This window comes from Mastomys coucha, unplaced genomic scaffold, assembly GCF_008632895.1.
Source record: "Mastomys coucha isolate ucsf_1 unplaced genomic scaffold, UCSF_Mcou_1 pScaffold15, whole genome shotgun sequence".
NCBI lineage: Eukaryota > Metazoa > Chordata > Mammalia > Rodentia > Muridae > Mastomys > Mastomys coucha.
The window spans coordinates 136,661,905-136,683,685 of NW_022196897.1; the positions used below are offsets into that span (position 1 = coordinate 136,661,905).

The window sequence follows — 21,781 nt, forward strand, 5'->3', positions numbered from 1 at the left end:
ATTCTTAGGGAAATGGATGGATCTGGAGAATATCATATTGAGTGAGGTAACCCAATCACAAAAGAACAAACACAGTATGCACTCTCTCTGATAAGTGGTTATTAGCCCAGAAGTTTGGAATACACAAAGAACAACCCACAAACCACAAAAAACTCAAGAAGAAGGAAGACCAAAGTTCAGAAACAAAGATGGAGCAGTGACTGAGGGATTGGCCAGCCAATAACCAGCCCAGCTTGAGACCCATCCCATGGGCAAGAGCCATGCTTGTAGATAGGAGTCTTTCATACCTGTCTGAGAAGCTCTACCCAGGAGCTGACTGAAACAGATACAGAGACCCCCAGCCAAAATCAGATGAAGCTTGGGGAGTCTTGTTCAAGAGCTGGGGGAAGGATGGAGGGACCGGGAGGGGATATGAACTCCACCGGAAGACCAACAGTCAACTAACCTGGACACTTTGGGCTTCCAGAGACCGAACCACAAACCAAAGATATGGGTTGAGCCTACGCACCCTGCACATAGGTAGCAGAAGAGCAGCGCAGTCTTCATGTGGGTCCCCCAACAACTGGCATGGCTGCTATCCCTAAATCTGTTGCCTGTCTGTGGATCCTGTTCCCCTGAGCTGCCATGTCTGGCCTCAGTGAGAGAGATGAGCCTAGTCTTGCTATGACTGCATGTGCCAGGCTGGGGTGATACCCAGGGAGTAGGTCTCCCCCTTATCAAAGGAAGAAGTGGGGGAGGGGCTGTAAGAGGGCACACAGGGAGAAGGGGGCCTCCAATCATGCTATAAATTAAATAAATAAATAATTGAAAAAATAACCATTTACGTGCTATTCTTAATCTCTAAGAGATTTCTTAGAGTGATTTCTCATTGGGAAAGCTTATGAATTCTTGAACTCTCTTGTCTCAAAGGAATACACTATCTCTGATAAAACATCCACCATGTGCCTCCTCACACTGCTTATTATTTACTAAGACTCTCATATCTCTTCTCATTTTGTATATATTATACTCTTGTAGCTTGGGCTCCTTCCTCTCAGCAGGACAACTTATATACCTGAGCTATACTCAACTTACCAAGGACATTTCTCCCTCGTCCTTGAACTACTGCTCCGTGCCCTTCAGCTAGCCCGATGGACTCTCCTCAGAATGGGCACCTCCAATGGCAACCAGCTTCAGTTCATGGGTTATATTGTGTTAATATGTTGTTGCTTGATATTCCTGCTGAGATATCATTAAGAGGCGAGGTGTTTTTGTAGGTTACCACGTATCTCCATCATGATGGAATGTAAGTTCAAACTTTCCCGTGTGAAGACTCACAGCCAAATGATTTGTGAGAACAAGAAAGCAGCCTGCGTTATGTTGTGCATTTCCAAACACCTTTATCTTGACTTCCCAACCTCCAGAACCCTAAGAACTGAGGGAATATTCTGGGAAGGTGGTCTGGGCTATGCTCTGCCCATGCCTTGTAGGGAGCTCCACATTGTGCAGAAGTCCCAGAATAGCCCTGGCTCAGTGCATTGCTCTGTATAGGATTCAGAAGCTCCTGGAATTCCGAAAAGACCGATGGATTACTGGTGATTATCAAGGAAACTAAGAAGAAACACCAGACTCCAGAGAACCTTCATTCACAGTGACAATGTCAGCCCAGCTGCCTGTCTCCAGGTGTTCCTGTGAGCTGAGGAGACACTGGTCCCGGAAGCCAAGGAAGCAATTCAGAGGACCTGACCTGTTGCTTGAGGTATGTGTGACCAGGGTATAGGCAGCAACAGAACTGAGAAGCAGCAAGGATGCATCTGGAATCCAGAAGTGAATATAGAGGGGCAGAGATGGCTCAGCCCCACAGCTCTGTTGCAGGCCTCCATAGCATTGTGACTACTGCAGTCAAAATGAGAGAGATCCTGAAAGCCCTCACAAATCTGTCAGCTCTAGTCTCGGATTGTGTACGTTGCATTCACACTTGAGTCATTTGATGAGAATCCTTTACAGCTGGTTGAAAACATAACACACACACACACACACACACACACACACACACACACAGACACAGACATAGACACACACACACACACACGGGGGAATGTGGGGGGAGAGAACCCTACTAATGTTCTGGAAATGTCCCTCCAAATCAGTTTTGTCTTGTCTCCACTCCTTCTGGCACATCAACTCCCTATTCTTCTGCTTTCTAGGAGTCCTGGGAAGCCAGGATGGGCCTTGTTCCCCACTTTGGCCCAGAGTACACAGCCATGTGCAAGGTGAGGCTTTCCTATGGACTGAAGTGCTTGGTACTTTAGTGCAGAGAAGGTGCTGGTAAGAAGTATTACAGGGGCACAGGGAAATGTTGATGGTAAAACAGATGAGATTCCCTGATATGACAGTGTGGCTCATGGTGACTTGTCCCATTCCCACCAAGTAGAAAGACCCAGAGACCCTCAAATGTGGTTAAGGAGATACTGGATTCCTCCACCTCCTGACCCTATTCTCTATTGCAAACTATTTGGCTTATTTTGGTCAATTTTACCACAAAACTGGAACCTGGCATACACTTGTTCTTGCTGCCCCGGCTGCTGCTACCTTGTTATCTCCATTGCAGGCTGAGGAAGGCCAGGTTTCTGGCACCAACCCATGAACATTCCAAAGCCTGAAGCTGTGGAAACTGCAGAAAAATACCAGGAACATCACTCAACACTGAACAAGGCCTGCAGCCAGCCTTACCTGCAGGGTCCTGGGAAAGGGCCTCCTTTTTGAGCACAGACACGGTGGGTGGAAGAGAGGCACACAGGTGATGTTTCCTGGCTCAGGCCATCGAGAAGGAGTGGCCAGTTACAGGATCATGCACAATTGGTCTTTTTGTAATTCTTACCCAAACCCCGTTTTCACATCTCCTTGATGGAAGAGGCTCCTGCTGAGTGACAGAGAAGTAGGGTCAGATCCAGACTCACAAGTGTGTGGACTCAGAGGAACAATTAAAAATGTCTGCTGGTCCTGGGAATACCCGGGATGCTTTACTGATGCCTTGTTGTAAGGGAAAAAGTGTCTAAAGTAATCTGGAGATTTTATTGAGAGTGATACCTCTCTGTCTCAGCAGGAGCCAAGGTGTTTCTCAAGTCAGCCCCTTCATTACCTCCTCTGCTCTGTGCATGGAGCAAGGAGAGACAGCTGATGTTACCTAGAGATAGCTTAGTCACCTAGGCATGGACACCACTTCCCCATTAGGAAGACTCAAGAGAGACTGCCATCTGCAAGAGAGCAGTGCCAGTTACTTTGTGGGCTCTTTATGTAGGCACCACACACAGCAGAGACATCACCACATACCTTGCAGAACTGAAACCAATTTCATGGGACCCAGAGTTTGAAAGCCAAGTGGTTGCTGATTTTAGGCATTGTGTGTCTAGGTGAAGATCAACCACCAGGGATGTGGACAGAGAGCTGGGTGCCATGCTGTGCCTGCACAAGTCTTACCAGGATTCCCACACAGGAACCTGGACCAAATATCTCTATGTGGTATACAAAGATTACTATTTCATTTTCAAAATAAAATTTATTGTATACTTAAGCCACCAAGTTCCACCACTGTTTCTTGATACTAGTAGCTCAGGTAACTGGGTTACTCACAAGAATCCACCACATTCATAGCCTGCAGTACATCTCTGACTTTTTCCTGCTACACATCGGCTCGTTTCCATCCTTAGGCCAATATCATTTTAACATCTCGTGTTAGGTTCCTCTAGCCGATATTTTCCTCCTTTTGTGGCTTCCTCTGCTCAGCCTATTACCCTCTCATTTTACCTATCTTGACATAAATGGCAGGATATCTTGGCCCTTTCTTTCTCTGAAGCAGGTTGCTCTCGTGAAGCACAGGCTGCCCAAGTAGTAACTCACCATCCCTGTCAGGATCCCCTAACCCTTAAAATTCCTCTTCCTAGACATGTGGGTGTCTTGGGTTTCCAAACCTAATCATGCAGGTGTTGATGTCCCCTACCCAGGATAATGGGACTGTAGGTAGAACCAGAAAGGAAAACTATAATGGTGTTTCTCTATCATACAGTTGAAGATGCAGCATCTAAAATTCTATGGGATATGATGAAGAGAGGGGTGTTATAGCTGTGTCTACATAAAAAAAAATCAGATCTAACAAATAGCTTGATGACACATCATGAGAAACATGTCCGACACAGTAGCAGTAGATAGGGAGAAAGAAAATCCGAGCAAAAATAGTATAGATACAATATAAATAATTAATGCAACAATGAGTTGGCTCTTTGAAAAGTTGAACAAAGCACACTCTAACTAAATTAGAAAAAAGACTCAATAAAATTAGAGCTCAATAGAGTTATCACAACAGATATCAGTGAAGTCCGGAACATCACATGGATATACTCTGCCAAACTGAAAAAAAAAAATCTAAAAGTAGTTGATGCATTCCTAAACACACTTGACACCAAAGTTAAATCAAGTTGAAATTAATTATTTCAACAGTTCTACATCCAGTAGTGAGAATTGCCCACTGGTAAAAAATTTAAAAGCTCCAGGCTAGACAGACTGCAGGAGTCTACCAAGTCAAATAATTCTACAAAGAAAAAGGAAGAAATGCTACCAAATTGCCTTTATGAAGCCAGTATTACCCTAATACAAAAACCAGAGCCGCCTCAAAGGGGTATCCAGAGAGAAAAATAGGGGCAATGAACCAGCAGGAAAAGGAGACGAAAGGAATAGCCGTTATTTTCTGTTATAGCTTTGTTTGGTTTATGGTTGGTTTGACGTTTTTGAGAGAAGGTCTTACACTGCGTGGCCCTAACTGGCCTTGAAGTTGTAACGATCCTACTGAGGGCTGGAGTTAAAATAGGTGCACACGAGTACAAAGGGCCGTTCTTGCAGCTCTGATGGCAACTTGGATAGAGCTCTGCTCATCTGTTAAGATCGACAGCTCTTGCAGTGTGATGAGTTAGATGTGCAGAGTCTGGCTAGGATCAGTGACACTCAGGAGAGCCAGCCCTGCACCAGCAAGGTCCCCCTGAGTGTCTCGGGAGTCCTCACATCAACTCAGCCTCTCTATTTACCAGCCTTCCCATTTGAAACCCCACTATACTGAAAGCTAGTTCCTATGTTTTGTTTTTAGTTTTTGTTTTTGTTTTTTGTTTTGTATAATATGAGAATCTTAAGTGGCTTTAAAATGCACTGGAAAAGATGCATGTGATATAAAGCAAGGGCTGTAGACGTCACATTTTAAATAGAGCCATGCACTGGCTGACAGTGGTCTCTGTTACGGCTGGGGACACTCAGAAGCAGCCATTGGTGTCCTCTCTCCTTTGTGCTTTGCCATCTCTCTGACTTCCTTCATTATTAAAGACAATTATATATATGCATATACATATGTATATATGTATATGCATATACATACACACACACACACACACACAAATATAAAGGCAGGGGTTGTGGATGTGGCTCAGTAGTCTAGACTGTTTCCTAGCATGTATGAGGCCTTGAGTTCAGTCCCCAGCAGCCCATAAACTGGGTATGATATTGGCAGCACATGCTTGTAATACTAGCGCTCACTAGGTGGTGGCAGATCAGAAGTTTACGGTTATCCTTGGCTATACATAAAGTTTAAGTTCAACTTGGGCTACATGAGACCCTATCTCAAAAAACAAACAAAAAAGAGAAAGAAAGGAAGGAAGAAAGGAAAAGAAAGAAAAAAAAATAAGTAACAACTGTAGTCATTTTCTATAGCAAAACAGTTTCTCCCCAAGTCCAGAGGAGATAGGAGTTAGCCTAAACATAAATAAGGCGGGTCAGCATCAGCACCGGCTTGAACTAGAGCCTCGTAACTTCTGATTCTCTTAAGACAAACACAGGCATTTAGCACGCAGGAACCTGGGTGGGAAATATGGCCTATGACAGGTTTCCCCACCAGATGGCAGTGAGGAGGGTGAGCCTCTCTGGGACACACAGAGACAAGACAGGGCTCTGGTCTTACCCATGGTGCTTCTGAGTGCAGCATATTCTGCCTGAAAACAGGAAGGTCAGAGCAGACAGACTGAGGGAGGTTCTCCTATGTGCAGGAGGGTTAAATGTCCAGTCCCCAAAAGATGCAAAGAATTCACAAGCGACTCCCCCGAGCAGCCAAGGCAGGTTGCAGCAAGTACTTCAGGAAATCATGTGTGAATTTCCCCGGCAGAGCTCAGGGGGCAGGAGTCTGGCATGACTAGATGGGTATGTTTACTCAAGGGGTGTTTATAAAGCAAACGCATAACCACCCTCCGGAGAAAGGAAAGACACACTGACAACACGTCCAAGAGGTCCCACTGTGGCATCCTTGGCAAAAGCAGCGGTTATTACTCTATGATGCAGTGTTCCAGTGTACCTTGAAGATGGTAAAAATTCATTCAAATGGCTTTAAAACATTTTCTGGCCCCAATATTTGTAGGAGTTCCCTTGGAAAGTGATATTTCTCTTGAAAATCACAAAGCACGGTGTAATGAAGTACATTACATTTTTTTTTCCTTCAGAATTGTAATTCAAAGGTTAATCATCCGGGCATATCCCATAATCATAGCCTCCTGGAAGGCAGATGTGGAAGAACCATTTATGTGCAGCAGTTCAAGACCAGCCTTGGCAACGTACTAAATCGCAGAGCCTTAAAAAGAAAACTTTACTCAGACATTTCAGTTCCATACAATCCACACACATGCTTTGACATGTCATAAAATTGATACATGTCTAAATTTATATTTGAATTATATCACAAATCTTGTTCAATGCAAATCAGTGTCTGAATGAAGAAATTTTCAATCTTCTATAAAGTTTTATGAAACCCACCCAAAATACTGAATACATTTTAAAACCACTAGGGGCTATAATCCAGTCAAAGTGACACGTTCCCAGATGAAGACTCTGGAATCAGTGAAAGCACCAGTTCTCATCTCAAAGGAATGAAAGACATTGTTTATTCCATACCTGAAGGTGAATGATCATGTCCTAGGAATACAGATTTGGGTCTCCCCAAATACCATATTCTGACAAGGCATCAACTTACGAGTTTTTTAGTAAGAGAACAAAAACGCCATAAATCAACACACTTTTAAAATTACACTGGTGGACACATCAGGTGGGCAGATCATAGCAAGATGGATAGGGCTCTGCAACAGGTCTTAGAAGTCAACACTCTTAGTCCTTTTATTGGTGGAAGATGAGGGTTTTGTTAAGCTAATGAATTCCAGAATGCATTTGATGTTAGTCACAGGATGTTAGGTCTGATTGAAGGAGGCAAGGAATGCCTACTCAGAGGCTTCAAGAAAGCTTGAGATAAATTATAAGTAGGCTTTGGACTTGCACACTGCAACCTCTGTACAACACTGGAGTTCTAATCAGTCAGTCAGCCTTTGCAGACACAACTCTTTTCCAGGAATTCTGATTCACAGCTTCCCCCATTGGCCAACCATCAAATTTTGTTCATGCTTATATATATAATAAAAATATTATTTATTAAATGTTATAATGTCCCACATAGCTAAGAAGGCTCATTTCTAGGATCTGATGGAAATGAGAGTGAACACGGCAAGAGAGTAATGGGATAGCTGGTAAGGCCATAAGGAAACTCCTGGACCATATCAGAAGTATTAGCCTTCACAGTGGGCAAAACACAAAAAGCAAAATACAAAGAAAAACCACCTCAAGAAAGCACCACAAAGTATGCACAAAGCAGGAGGGTTCTGAAGTGACAGACAGTCACAGGGGCACTGAGAGGTCTCCACCTTCACCTTCACAGCAGGCAGAATATTGATAAAAACCAGTCTTGGGTATGTAATACACATACTCCCTGCACTTGGGAGTTGAGACCTGTTAACTTCAAGACAAGAAAAAACACTGTTTTAAAAATTGGGGACGGGGAGCAAAAGAGGGGACATGATTCAGCAGTTAAGGTCACTGGTTGCTTTTGCCGAGGACCTGGGTTCAGCTCCCAGTACTCATAGGGAGGATTTCAGCCATCTGTGGCTCCTTCCAAGGGATCCAATGCTCTCTTCTGGCCTCTGCAGCACCAGGCATACAAAGGCCTGCAGCTTGCCACCTGAGTTTCTGGCCCTCCTCTCATCAGGCAGGCAGAGGTTCATAGCCCTTCTTTCCTCAACAATAACAGTAATAACACTCATCCACACCATCAGTGGGACCCATGCAGGACTCTGGAAGCTGTGACTATCCACCCCTTGCCTGGAAGGCAGATGTGGCCAGCTGCTGAGGGCTGACGGCACAGTGGAGGATATGTCTCCAGCTCTATGCTTCCCAGGGACCTTGAAAAACATGTTGTGGGACAGTTCTAAGTAGGTGGAAAGAGGTACGGAGTATCCTAGTACAGATGGTTTTGAGAGCTGCAACACAAAGAAGTAAAACGAGACAGCTGTGACCCCATTTTTTACGTGCAGTCCCTGAGCGGTGCACCTCAGAGGCTTCTGCACCATAAAAGCTGTCGGAGCAGCCACAGGCCCCTCCTTGCTGCCCAGCTCATGGCTGCTGCAGTACAATGTTCCACGGGAGTCTTCTGAGCTTCCTCCTTGCTGCTGGAGTGTCAGAATGCCACTGATGGGCCGGCCGCTCAGGGGAGGTGAAACGCAGGGGCATTAGGCTGTGTATCTTCCTTGCTGCTGGGCTGCCAGGCCTCTGACACACCGCTCAGTGAAGGCAAAACATAGTCTAAAATAGGGGTCGCAGCCCGTGTTTCTCTGGGTGAAAACAGCAGGGTTTGGGATGGAGTCTGAGGTTCTCAAACTCCTGTGCACCCAGATGCTGCTGGGAACCGTTAGGAGTTGAGAAAGCTGGTTCTCATCCTCTGCTAGGGAACACGAGGAGTTGAGAACAGGAGCCTGCGGGCTTGTGACGAGTCCAGGACATGGGTGGAATGCAGCTTAGCTCCGAGTGACTGACAGAAGTATGGAAGGGCTGGAAGAAGGGCCTTCTATGGGAGACAAAGTCCACCACCCCCTAGGCGGTTCTTGATGGAGAAGACGGTCCCTGCTCATCCAAACTGTTTTTTATTCATGGCAGATGAATGTCTTGTATTACTTTTGGTTTTCAGCAATTGCTTGTAAGCAGTGTCTGTCTCAAGAGACCTAAGAAACCTTGTTCTACACAGATGACTATCTATGGTGACTTGCACTGTGCCACAAAAACAGTCAAACCCTGGGCGCTTCTTTCACGTAAGCAAAACCGAGTCCGCAGGCTCCCCAGCCTGACGACCCAGGGCCACAGAGTACTGAGCAACTGTTAAGCCTCCTCCAGATGACAGAAAATGCTCTGCAGGGCAGAGGTATAAAAGATCAGCAGAAGGCTACAACGTGCAGGGGTAAGTTACCAGGGAAGAGGTACAAGAGTGTGTGCGCATGAGCCACAGGCAGCACACGCTCACTCCAGACAGAAGGGCCAATGCAGTCTTCTTACACTTGGAGCTGGCGAATCCCCTGGACCCAGACGTGTGACACCAGCCTGGTCAAAAGAGCCAGTTCCATCTCAACATTTAAAAGGGACTGGGGAAGCAAGGTATAAAGCATCCATTCACCAACAGGCATGTTCTAAGCACCTACTGTGTACCTCATCACAACCTAAATCCTTGGACAGCTACCATGGCATGCAGGTAGCGGACACGCATATATTCATGTAGAACACACGAAATACACAAAATTAAATAAATATTTAAAAATAGGTGTGAGGAGGGGATGGACTAAACAGTTTTAGTAAATTAAACAATAACAACAACAACAAAAGTTTAGGACTAGGGTCATTTGGGTATGTTTGAATATGCTCTTCCTCATGCCACATGCTGGAAGTTTTGTATGAAGTAGGGTAGCACTGAGGTATTTAGAGCTACGAAGAGGCAAGGTCTAGCACAAGGGCATCACTTCACTGTGGATATTCCCTCAAAAGATAGTAATGTAGTTCCAGTGAGACCCCAACAAGTTCTTCAAAGGGTGACTTTTATAAGAGTGAGCCTGGTCCCTTTAACTCTCTCTGGCTTTCTGTTTTAACATATGATCTCTTCTATACTGGCTCTTGCTATTTTGATGTCAGCACCAGGAGGCCCTTGCCAAGGGTTTAAGTGATACAGTCACTTGATTTTGGACTTACAGTATCTAACACTATGAGCCAGGCAAACTTCTATTCTTTTATATTTTATTTTATTTTATTTTTTTGGTTTTTCGAGACAGGGTTTCTCTGTGGAGCCCTGGCTGTCCTGGAACTCACTCTGTAGACCAGGCTGGCCTCGAACTCAGAAATCTGCCTGCCTCTGCCTCCCAAGTGCTGGGATTAAAGGCATGCGCCACCATGCCCGGCTTAAAGCATTTTTTTAATCTAAAAAAAGAAAGAGCCTCAAGACTAAAGAGTTAACTTCAAAGGCCCAAAACACAAACGCTAATAGAGCCTTTTCCCTAAAGGACCTAAGTTTCTACACATTTTGCTATCTGAGTGGTTTGTTTTGTTTTGTTTTAGTTAAGTGACCTTAAAGGTTGAGGGAGAAAAATAAAATGGGGCCTGGCAGACTTTCTGAAATCTTGCCTCACAGCATGCAGGTCCTGGGATTCCCCCTCAGTACATGACTGAAACTTGGCAGAACATTTTGATAAACAAAACTAACATTTTTTTTTTTTTAAATGGGGGAAGATTCTGAGTACATTCCTAAGCACTGATGGACTGGGTCTTATAGGGGAGGCATCATGACTGTTGCCAACTGACAGGTGAAGAAAATGGGGCAGGCAGAGGCAAGCAATTTGCCCAATGTTGTGGCAGAGCAAACCCTCTAGCTGACTGAGAAGTTGTCAGCAGGCTGGAGAGATGCTTAAGTGAGTAAGAGACTTAGCTCTGCAAAAACAAGGGCCTGAATTCAGATGCCCACACAAAACCAAGGTGTGAACTAAAAGCACAGACAGGGTTCTGGGCTTCACTGGCCAGCGAGTCTAGCTAGGAATAAGCCAAAAGCCACCAGTGAGCTCCAGATTCAATGAGAAACTCTATTCTAAGGGAATAAAGTGACGGGTAGAGCAAGACACCCAATGTCCTCCTCCTCCTCCTCCTCCTCCTCCTCCTCTTCCTCTTCCTCCTCCTCCTCCTCCTCTTCCTTCTCCTCTTCCTCTTCCTCCTTCCTCCTCCTCCTCCTCCTCTGGCCTCACTCACATGTGCACATGCACCACTGACATCACCACACCCTCCCCCACACACATACACACACAAACACACACCATGAATACTCTTACATGCACTGCTTTCCCATCAGCTTTGCTGTAGATGTCTCTGACTCTACAATGAAAAGTAGTGTGCCCTTTACCATCTTGTTAAAGACCTTGTCTTCCACAGACCTCCCCTGTCCTCCACAGGAAGTTGCTTGTCTCTACTTCCCCTGTTCCCCAGAGTGGAGCCTTCAGTTTATCTTCTCTGGATGGGGAAAGTTATGTCTTTTGTTACTGCATTGGAACCAATCCAGAGAAAAGGAGCTGAAAGGATGTGAGTTCTAGAACTTTCTAATCAGAAACTTTTCTTTAGATTCACAGAGCCTGGAAGCCCCAGTAGCTTAGAGAGAACAGCCTTGCCTGGTAACAGAAAAGCAGACCCCCCCAAGGTTTCTAAGCACCCCCGTGTTAACCTGCCTTCCTGACTACCTTTGCAGGCCTTGTATCCATCCATAACACCCCAGCAGGGTGACCACTGCTAGGCACACGCTCCACATGGCTGTCCTAGTTAGGGTTTCTATTGCTGTGATAAAGTCACAACCAAAAGCAAGCTGGGGAATAAAGGGTTTATTAGGCTTACACGTCCAAACTGAAGGAAGTCAGGGCAGAAACTCAAATAGGGCAGGACCCTGGAGCCCGAAGCTGCTGCACAGGCTATGGAGGGGTTCTGCTTATTGGCTTGCTCTCCATGGCTTGCTCGGCCTGCTTTATAGACCCCAAGATCACTAGCTCAGAGGATGGCACCACCCATAAGGGGCCGAGCCCTCCCCAATCAATCACAAATTAAGAAAATGCCTTACGATTGGATCTTATGGAGACTTTTTTCTCAATTAAGGTTCCCTCTTTTCAGATATCTCTTGCTTATATCAAGCTGACATAAAACTAAAGTGCACACTAGCTTTCCAAATAAATCTTTTTCTTTGCCTAAATAGCTGGTCTCTCCGGTGGTTGGCTTTTTCCAGTGGCAAGAAACATGGGTCTTGGCTATAAGGATATAGAGCTGATTAAATGAGTCCTAACTCCAGTTATAAAACAAACTTTAAAAAAAATATTTCCTCATACCTACCAACAGTACACACACATACATTAGGAATGTTTAGTACCTTCAGAGCTGGAGGCATGGCTCAGCAATTAAGAATGCTGGATGCTCTCCCAGAGGACCAAGATTTTATTCACAACATCCACATGGTGGCTCACAACTCAGAACTCACTCACAACTCATAATTCAAGTTCCAGGGGATTTAGCGTCTGCTTTTGGCCTCCACAGCACTGGGCACAAGACTGGTGCACAGGCATGTATGTAGGCAAAACACCCATGCACATAAAATAACATTTTATATTAAAAATATTTCTACGAACTCAGCAGTGGTGGTGCATGCCTTTAATCCTAGCACTTGGGAGGCAGAGGCAGGCAGATGTCTGAGTTTAAGGACAGCCTGGTCTACAGAGCTAGTTCCAGCGCAGCAAAGGATATACAGAGAAACCCTGTCTGGAAACAAACAAAGTTTCTATGAAGTGCAGGGACTTCATATCCAAAATATATTAGAACATTATCTCTTTTATTTCCCTACTAAATGGGAATTCTTAATATCATAGAAGAATCTGCATTAGTACTCCTAATTACAGGGAAAGAATATTAATGTCAACAGTCTTCCAAATTAAGAAGAAAAATTTCAATCAAGCACTTCATACCTCAAACCACTCTACTCATTAAAAACAAAAACAAAACAAAAACAAAAACAAAACAAAAACAAAAACAAAAACAAAACCCCACTAAGATGCTTTCTCTTCACCAGAACTTGGGTGTAAATTTGTTTCACATTAGCTATATATAAAGGAAAGAGAAGAAAATAGCATAGCCTATAAAATCTAATCAGAAAACCCTAGGAATATTCACACTCACACAGTCTTCAAGTAATTATTCTAACTTCCTATCTGAAATTCCAGCCATGCAATTGGGAGCCTGAGGCATAACACACACTGTTGATCATTTTGCTTTGCTTTGTTTAATCTCTACATACAAACAGTCCAAAGAATTAATATTTTGGATTTCTACTTCTAAAGAATGGGCCTGCTGTGAGAGTCAACACCAACAACTGGAAGGTTCCAAAAGGATTCAGAATTTCCCCCCAATTAGTCATCCTAAATGCAGATAAACACAACCAGACAAGACACCAGGCAAAGAGGAGATCACTGGATTCCTCTACTTAAAAGACATGCCAAACAAAATAACCTAAAAAGTTATAATCTTGGGCTGATGCAGAGTTTCCTCTTAGTCAAGCAGGAATCCAGAACCAGTAAAAATTAGACTTGGGCTGGAAACATTTCTAAGTGACTCACAGAGGGCCTCAACATCTAAAGGGACTAAAGAAGTTTCTAGCACCACAGAGACAGGAGGCCTAGCAGGAGACAGTGGAGCACCATGGGGACACTGTAAATACTGCTCAAGGTACCTGCTCCTTGGGGCCAGGGATAAATTATCCAGTGAAAACAAATTCACTCAGTGAAAAAAATCACCAGGAACTAATAACCAGTACAGAAAAGACACTTGATAGAAGAACAGCTCAGGCTCATGCCCGTCCAGAGGGAAGCTCGCATAGCTGCCGGCCTAGTATGCATTTCCATTCTATGACACTAAGTGAAGAGTATGTTTAGAAACATTCCTACTGTAAGTCACAGACGGTCAGAGCTTTAGAACTTGTAGGCTGCCTTATCCTCCGTTATCCCGGAAACTTTCCCCTTGAGAGATAAGGCAAGGGAGGCACAGGCAGATGGATTCTCCTTATTTCAAAAAATGAGCTAAACCAAACTAGCACCATCATTGCTCCATGGAAATGTTGTAGAAGCTGGGCCTGATGGTCCTCATCTATGATCTCACCTATGATCTCAGGAGGCCGAGGCTGGAGGATCTAGCTAAGAAAAACTGCGTCTTCAACAAGAATCCCAGTGGCACCACAGCTGGTTTCATTTGTTTTGTTTTGTTTTGTTTTTTTGTTGGTTTTTCGAGACAGAGTTTCTCTGTGTAGCCCTGGCTGTCCTGGAACTCACTCTGGAGACCAGGCTGGCCTCGAACTCAGAAATCCACCTGCCTCTGCCTCCCAAGTGCTGGGATTAAAGGCATGCGGCACCACTGCCTGGCTAGCTGGTTTCATTTGTGTACCTATTCTCTGTGATGGTTGTACAGTTATGAAGTCACCAGCCAGAGCATTTCTTTGAGCATGACCCTGTCCTTTAGCAAACCTATACAGGAGCCTGATCCGTCAAATGCCTCATCCCCACCTCTGCCACAGCTACTTTAAGGTCAGTCTCCTATCTCCATTGGGGACTAGAGGTTCAGCTTCTGCCCTTGAACCTTCTGAAGTCAGCTTTGATGGAAAACCAGCTTTCTGCTCCTTTCTGCTGCCAGTCCGGGAAGACTGGACTCAGGTGTGGAGGTGAAGGCAGAAATCTGGTTTAGAGCATCTGGATGTGTACAAAAGGAAGGGTGGAAACAGCCAAAAGCAGGAGAGCATTCTGGCACATGGATGCTGGTGTGAGAGACGGAAAATGTTGGCACCTGAAGCTACTCGGGACTGTCATCTCCCCCTCCTCTTCAGACACTGGAACCAGAGAAAGGCACTACCCTTCCCAACACCTAAGAGGCCACTGATTCTAAGACAAATGACAAAGAAAAACAGTATCAAAACCTGATGGGTGCGAAGATCATATCAATTTTAAGATGCACCCCAAATTCAGAAATGCTATCCTCAGGAAGACATATCTTTGAATAAGGAAGAATACAAGACTCTAAGTCACTGTAAATACAAGGCAAATGTTTTCAAATTTTAATTTCTTTAATTCTGAGGATTCTGTACGTGTATAGAATGGAAGCGATCAGACCCACCTTCCACTTCTCCCTTCCAACATCTTCCAAATCTTCCCTAGCTTGGCCTCCTCCCACTTAACATCTTTTGGTTTGTTAACCCACTAAGACCAATTAGTGCCACGTCCATGTACAGCTCCAGGGACTTGACTGGGGCAGCAAGGGAATGAGATAAAAACAAACAGACGCAGACAGAAAGCTGAGTGTCAGGATCTGAGCTCTCTGCTAGAGGGACATTGGCACTGCAGAAGTTCCGCGTGTTGTTCTATGAGGTGGGATTGCAGCATGCAGTTGCACAAGGAGGTGGGGTTATACATAGTGATGAATAAGGAAACAGAGTTTAGGGTATACAGCTGGATGAAGGAGACAAATTTTGTCTTGGTAGGAGGAGCAGTCTCTGTAGGGCAGTCTTCAGATGGAAACCTGGGCTAGGAAGCTACATTGGGCATTTCTGCACATACTGTCAACACCCCCACTCAGTAAGAACCCTGAGGTGATGCACACTTACAGCCTACCCTTCATAATGCTGTGCACAGAGGAGCAAGTAAATGGCTAAAGTAACCTCAGCCACAGCTGACCCCTTGAAGTCTTCTTGTCACCTCCCCATTTGTCTACACCATACTAAACTATGTTTTCCATCACTGACAGCCAAAACATCTTAACTGACATGTATCTGCATGGGTAAAACCCTTGGAGATTTAAAAAACCCAGAGCTTTTTGATTTCCCTAATAGATTGTTACCCCTGCAGTGAAACTCCAACACACCAAAACCATTCCTTACTACATGCAGCAGACTCCGGGATAAGGCAACTGGGAATCAGAAACTGAATCGCATCACACAATAAAGAGAACACTACTTTTCTCTAAAGAGATACAAAACAATGCACAAAAAACTGCAACACCATTCTTTCCAAACTTGAACAATCAAAAAGTTACGTGTAGGTCTCTGGTTTCTTCCAGACACAAAACATGATTTGAAGGCACGGGAAAACATACTCCATCTAGCCTTTGGGAAACAGGAAGCCTCACATTCTTTCTATCACTAAAGTCTTAGCAGAGACAAGGGGAAGTACCGTGCTAGACATAGGCTTCATGAATGGAGATTTACCCCACATGGCTCATCAGCTCCTTAAAGACCTCTGTTGGTTCAAACAGACCTGTCAGAATCTAGTAGGCTCAGGGTCACCCAGGAGGATGGGGGCTGGCGGAGCCAAGCCTGCTACTGAGGTCACCTTCCAACAGCTCCAGGGAGAGTCTGATCCAAATTGTTGGCCTCCTGCTGTGAGTAACAAAATTTCTGGCACTGAGCCTGAATTTCTAATTCATTACTGAAACCAAGGACTGAGTTAAACGCAAACCTAGAGTCACTAACACTCAAATAATGATAAGCAGAAAAGTAACAAAGCACACAAAAGGAAACTCTTCCAGGCCAGGAATCTTCCAGTTCAGGTGTGAGGCCAGGACACTGCCCCAGATTTTATATCCTGCTTCCGGATCTTTATTCAGCCAGGCAAAGGAGAGGTACCAAACAGCTGCCTAGCCATGGTATTACTCAAAGGCAGGTATCAACTCTAGGAAGGAGGCACAAATGTCACATGGATTATCTTGAAAATTTACAGAGGACCACCCACAAAATAGCATCCAAACCCCATAGTTTACCATGAGAATTCTGCTGCCATTCCTAAAGATGCAAATTCTAGGAAATTTATACCTAGCTGTCAGCAAATGACCACAGCCCGTCCATGTTCTAGCATGGACCTAACATGTCTTCAAATTGCAACATAAAATGAGTTAAAGAAAGCCCATCTTCTATTAGTTTATATTAGTTTTAAGGTAAATCCTAACTTTTTCTTTATAGAGTGTTCTATTTTCTAAGTTAGTGTTGTTACATCTTATCTGAGGTTCCAGTTTTTGAAGAAAGCTATTACTATTTTCTCATACTAAAAAACCAAAACAAAACAGTATCCTCCAATGTTTACTGAATCTCCATTTTATGTAACAGAGTGCTCCTACTTTTCCTTACCATATGAAGATTGTTGCTGCTAATGATGGGGATACACACTATGAAGTGTCATTTGGCAATTTTGTTACTGCACTTATATCACCATGTGGGAATATACTAACCTACAGAGTGAAAGTTTATCACCTCAGTGGCCTCTCAACACAGTTAACAAGCTCCATATACATGAGATGCTTGAGGCTGCTGCTGGCATAGCAGAGCATATTGCCTTACAGTAAGCTTTCTAAATAGCAACACAAGGTGGTGCCAGAAGTATAATAAATACATAAACAAGTAAGAGATGCTTATCCTTGTTATTGGTACTGGGCTGGGGAATGTGGTTTGGCAGTAGAGGTTGGCATACCCGAGACCATGGGTTCTATTCCCCAGAACCCACCCCCCAAATAAATATCATGCATTACACCTAACTGGATGCAATAACTCTTATAAAGCTAGATTAGACTGTTGCCGTCAGTGATTCGGTACAAGGTTACAGGGATGACACCCCAATAGGAATTTTTCAGTTCCTATTAGGACCACCTTCACATCATGTGGTTTGTCTTCCATCAGAACATCAGTGTCTGGGAAGTGACTACAGACTAGTTTGATGTGTAGTAGTTTAAGCCACTCACAGATGACATAAAATGAGCAGTGCAGGCAAGCTAGCATGCTCCTTCTCATTCCCACCTGTTCTTGTACACAGTAGTTCATAAACTGCTCGGCTTAGTGTTCTGCTGAACAGATCAACTTTTTCCTCTTTTTCTTTTCTCCCACACACCCCTGCATTAAAAGCAGTGAATCCATAGTCAAGAACCTGGAAATCTCAGGCAAACATCATCTTCACAGTCCCTCTCTGCTACCTGCCTTGCACATCAAGTGACCTTCAGCAAGGGCCTTTGCTGGACCTCCTCCCTGCTTCCAAAGCTTGCCTAAATCTTGCAGAGGAGAAAGAGTACATCACTCTTCTCTTCCACCTCATACAAAGAACTACAGAGAGCGCCTGACAATGCATGTGCCTAAGAAACCTTCAGTTGGGTCTCTAATCGTGCAATTTGTGAACTTAAGACAACTAGACTGAATGAACCCAAACATCGGATCACAGTTACTCAATTACGGATGGACCAGCCTCGCAAGTGCACAACAAAGTAGCAGAATGGTGCGCAGGCAGGGACGACCTTGACACAGATGCAACAGGCTTCTCCGCCCCAGACAGAGGTGTCCCAGTTTTCAACAACTAAGTGCAAACTGATAATACCACCAGAGATCGCAAGGACGACTTCACCAGGCACAGGAGAGACCAAAGCGCGGTAACAACGCCGGCAGGTGTTCCAATCAAGCATGGTCCCTGGGTTTTCCAGGGGCACTGAGAAGGGGGCTCAGACACAGGCCGGGTCGCCTCCCGCTCCGGTTCCCCTCGTCAAAAGAGGACGAAGGCGGGAGGCACACCGGGCCCAGGCAAACCCGCTCTCTGAGTACGTCCAAGTTTGGGGCGGCGGCAGCACCCCCACCAGCACTCTGAGTTCGGTGCGGAACCCCGCTCCCACTCCGCAGAGCAGTGAGACTCTGGTATGGCTTTCCGAGCGCGCGCCTGCATCCCAAGCGTCCAACCCGCTGTCTACCGGCCGCAGCACGAGGATGCGGACCCCGGCTCGGCCCTCCACGGCCCCGCTCGGCATCTCTCGGCCCAGCTCAGCTCCCCTCCGCTCAGCTCCTCTCCCACGCCCTACTCACCTGGGGAGTGGGAGGCTCCGCTCTACGAACGCTGAGTTCAGGGTGCGGGCTCCGGCAGCCCGGTGCAAAGCGAGCCGGGTAGGATGCCCCAGCGCGCGTCCCTCGGCCAGCCGCTCTTTGTGTCTGGCGGCCGCGCTCCCTTGGGCTCCCAAGGCCTCCGGGCGCCGCCCCCTAGTTCTCGCGGGGCCTCCCCAGGGGAGGGGAGGGGCGTCCTCGGGGGCGTGGCTTGGAGGGGCGGGGCGAGGAGGCAGGCGGAGCGGGGTCAGGGGCCTAGCTGGTCAGCAAGCGGAGAGGATGCTGGATGACAGCAAGGCTCTGGGAGATATGGTGTTATAAAAGAAAAAACATGGGGCCCAAGTCCTTTCAAGTGGGAGAATTCCACAGAGTGGAAAGCAGCCAGGAACCAGTAAAATGTCCACACCGTACGTACTCTGATGAACCAAACTTTGGCTGTATCCCTTTTCATGTGTCATAACTTGCCCCAGCCAGTGATGGACATGACTTACATACCCAGTGACTGAGGTGTAGCTGTGGGACATATAACCAGGACCCTGCTTCCCTCTAGATTATAACATGAGAGTCCCAAAGTGTGGTGTGCCATAGTCGCCACTGTGAAGAATGTGTTTTATCGGAATGAGAGAGATGGCTCAGTTTGTAAATGCATTTGCTTTGCTAGCCTGATGACCTAAGTTCAATTCCAGAACACATGTATAGGTGATAGGAAGTGCTGGAGGAATGGCTCAGCAGTGAAGAACACTGGCTGCTCTTCCTGAGGACCCATGTTCAATTTCTAGCACCCACAGGGCAGCACACAACCATCTGTAACTCTAGTTCCAAGGGATCCAGTGTCGACTTCTGGACTCCTCAGACACCAAGAGTGCATGTGTTGCATAGATATACAGGCAAAGCACCCATACATATACTTAAAAAAAAACTTAGAAAAATCAATTCCACAGAGCTTTCTTCTGACTACACACACACACACACACACACACACACACATTGAGTCATACGCCATTCTGGACAAACACATATAAACATCAAGCACACACACATTTACACAATAAGTTTTAGAAATATTTTAAAAGGCTATATGTTCTCTAAATCTCCTTACACTCTGGGTTTTCCATGTACTGTTAGAGAACAAACTTGGAGTTAGATGATGAGATTCACAGTGCCATTCACTGGATGTTGGACTTTATACCACCCAGTGATACAATCTCTGAGATCTTCACTTTGATCATCAGTGAAATGGAGGTGTGAAAAAGACTCTTGGTAGAGCCATGAACTAATTGATCCAGTCAAATTAGCCATCACAGCAGTGGCTCCTAGCCAGAGAGGAACAGGGCATGTTATTCCATTCTCCTAACTAGCAAATAGCAGAGATAAGAAATGTATAAAGAAGAGGGAAGAGGGTTTCTTATGGACTTGCAGTTTTAGAGATTTCAATCTAGGGCCAATTTATCTTTGTTGCTTCTGAGCTTGTGGCAAGTCACCACATTGAAGCTGGAATTAGAGTCAGAGACAGAGACAGAGAGACAGAGAGACAGAGAGACAGGGGGTGCCAGATTCCCTTTAGGGACACCACCTCAATGACTAGAAGACATGCTACTAGATCCTAGTCCATACCTCCCAACAGCATCACATCCTGGTGGGTCTTCTTTTTGTGAACATTTCATTTGTTTGATTTTTATAGGTTAAAATTTAGGTTGTGCTAATTTAGTTAGTGCACGTAGGGGTGGGGGGAGGAACACATGCACTTCATGGAGTGTACCCTTGTGCTGCAAGTGCTTTTATCACCTGACTAGCTCCCAGGCTCCAGAAAGTCCTATGTTTTTTAAATGTAATTACTTTCCACCCCCCGCCCAAAGAACATAAATGGTAGAACACATGACCCCAAACCATCACTAAAGGAATGATATTTGGATCAGGTTTCTGAGACTATCTGATTTCCCAAATAAAGAAAGTTACTTTTCCAGATAGAGATATACATTCTAAATATCCCTCAGCAAGTCATTTTGAAGGGCAGATTACACTTGCCTTCCCAACAAGAAAAGCTGCATTGTCATAGGACAAAATATGATCCCCTTTCATTTGTGGATATAATGTATCATTTTAAAACCAAGGATCTGGGAAAACAAGATTTCTGCCCTAGCATCTATGGGTTTAGCAGCCGAAGCCAGCACCTTATCTATTCTCAGCAGCACAGCAAATGCTGATCAGCTTGTTGCCTCACCTCCCCAGCCTGACTTACACTTCTTTTAAAATTATTGACTGTGTGATGGCCACATCTCTCTTTACATTTTATATTTTTACTCAATAAAACTCTTGAACTAATACTGCTTTTTTCTTTTCTATTTGTTTGTTTGCTTCTTCTGGTGCCAAGCATGAAGATACAGCCTTCAATTTGCTACGCATGTGTCCTACCACTGATACACATTTCTAGTCTTAACATTATATTCTCAAGATATGATGAAATGAGAAGCACTAATAAAACTTCTTTTTGCTCTGTGGATATACCTTCTTTAATTCTTTGTATCTTATCTCCTTGTTCCTAATTGAAGTAGGCGAGGAAAATGGTAGCACTTCCACAAAGGTCTGGTGATATTCTTGAGCAAGCAGCCCTTTTAAAAGTCTAATTTTTATTTGCATTTCCCCGATGACTGAGGATGTTTAGCATTTTTGTAAGTGTTTCTCAGCCATCCGAGATTCCTTGGTTGAGAATTCTCTATTTAGCTTCGCACTCCAATTTTTTTTCTTCCTTTTTCTTTTTTAAACTTTTATTGCACTATGATGAGAAAAGTTACATGATTTCAATTTATCTGAATTTGTTAACATTTAAAAACATGTTTTAATTAAGTAGAACTGAATCACATTCTTGTTTCCCTTTTGTACCACTGCTCCTCCTACAGACCCCCCCTTCAATACCTACAATATCTTTTTTGTCATATTCCTTAAAATTTATAAAATATTATA

At 44.8% G+C, this 21,781-nt stretch overlaps 1 protein-coding gene across 4 annotated transcripts in view; it reads right to left on the minus strand.

Annotated features, from left to right (window-relative positions):
• Ninl (ninein like) overlaps window positions 1–18,949 on the minus strand; it is a 73,015-nt gene extending 54,066 nt beyond the window's left edge. For 3 of the 4 annotated variants that reach the window (XM_031372208.1, XM_031372209.1, XM_031372206.1), the window contains exon 1: window positions 18,806–18,949. The gene's annotated coding sequence lies outside the window, so the exon portion shown is untranslated. Of the gene's footprint in view, window positions 1–1,074; window positions 1,222–2,712; window positions 2,900–18,805 lie in introns of all 4 variants that reach the window. The other variant, XM_031372207.1, reaches the window with a different exon arrangement.
• Between the last annotated feature and the right edge of the window lie 2,832 nt (window positions 18,950–21,781).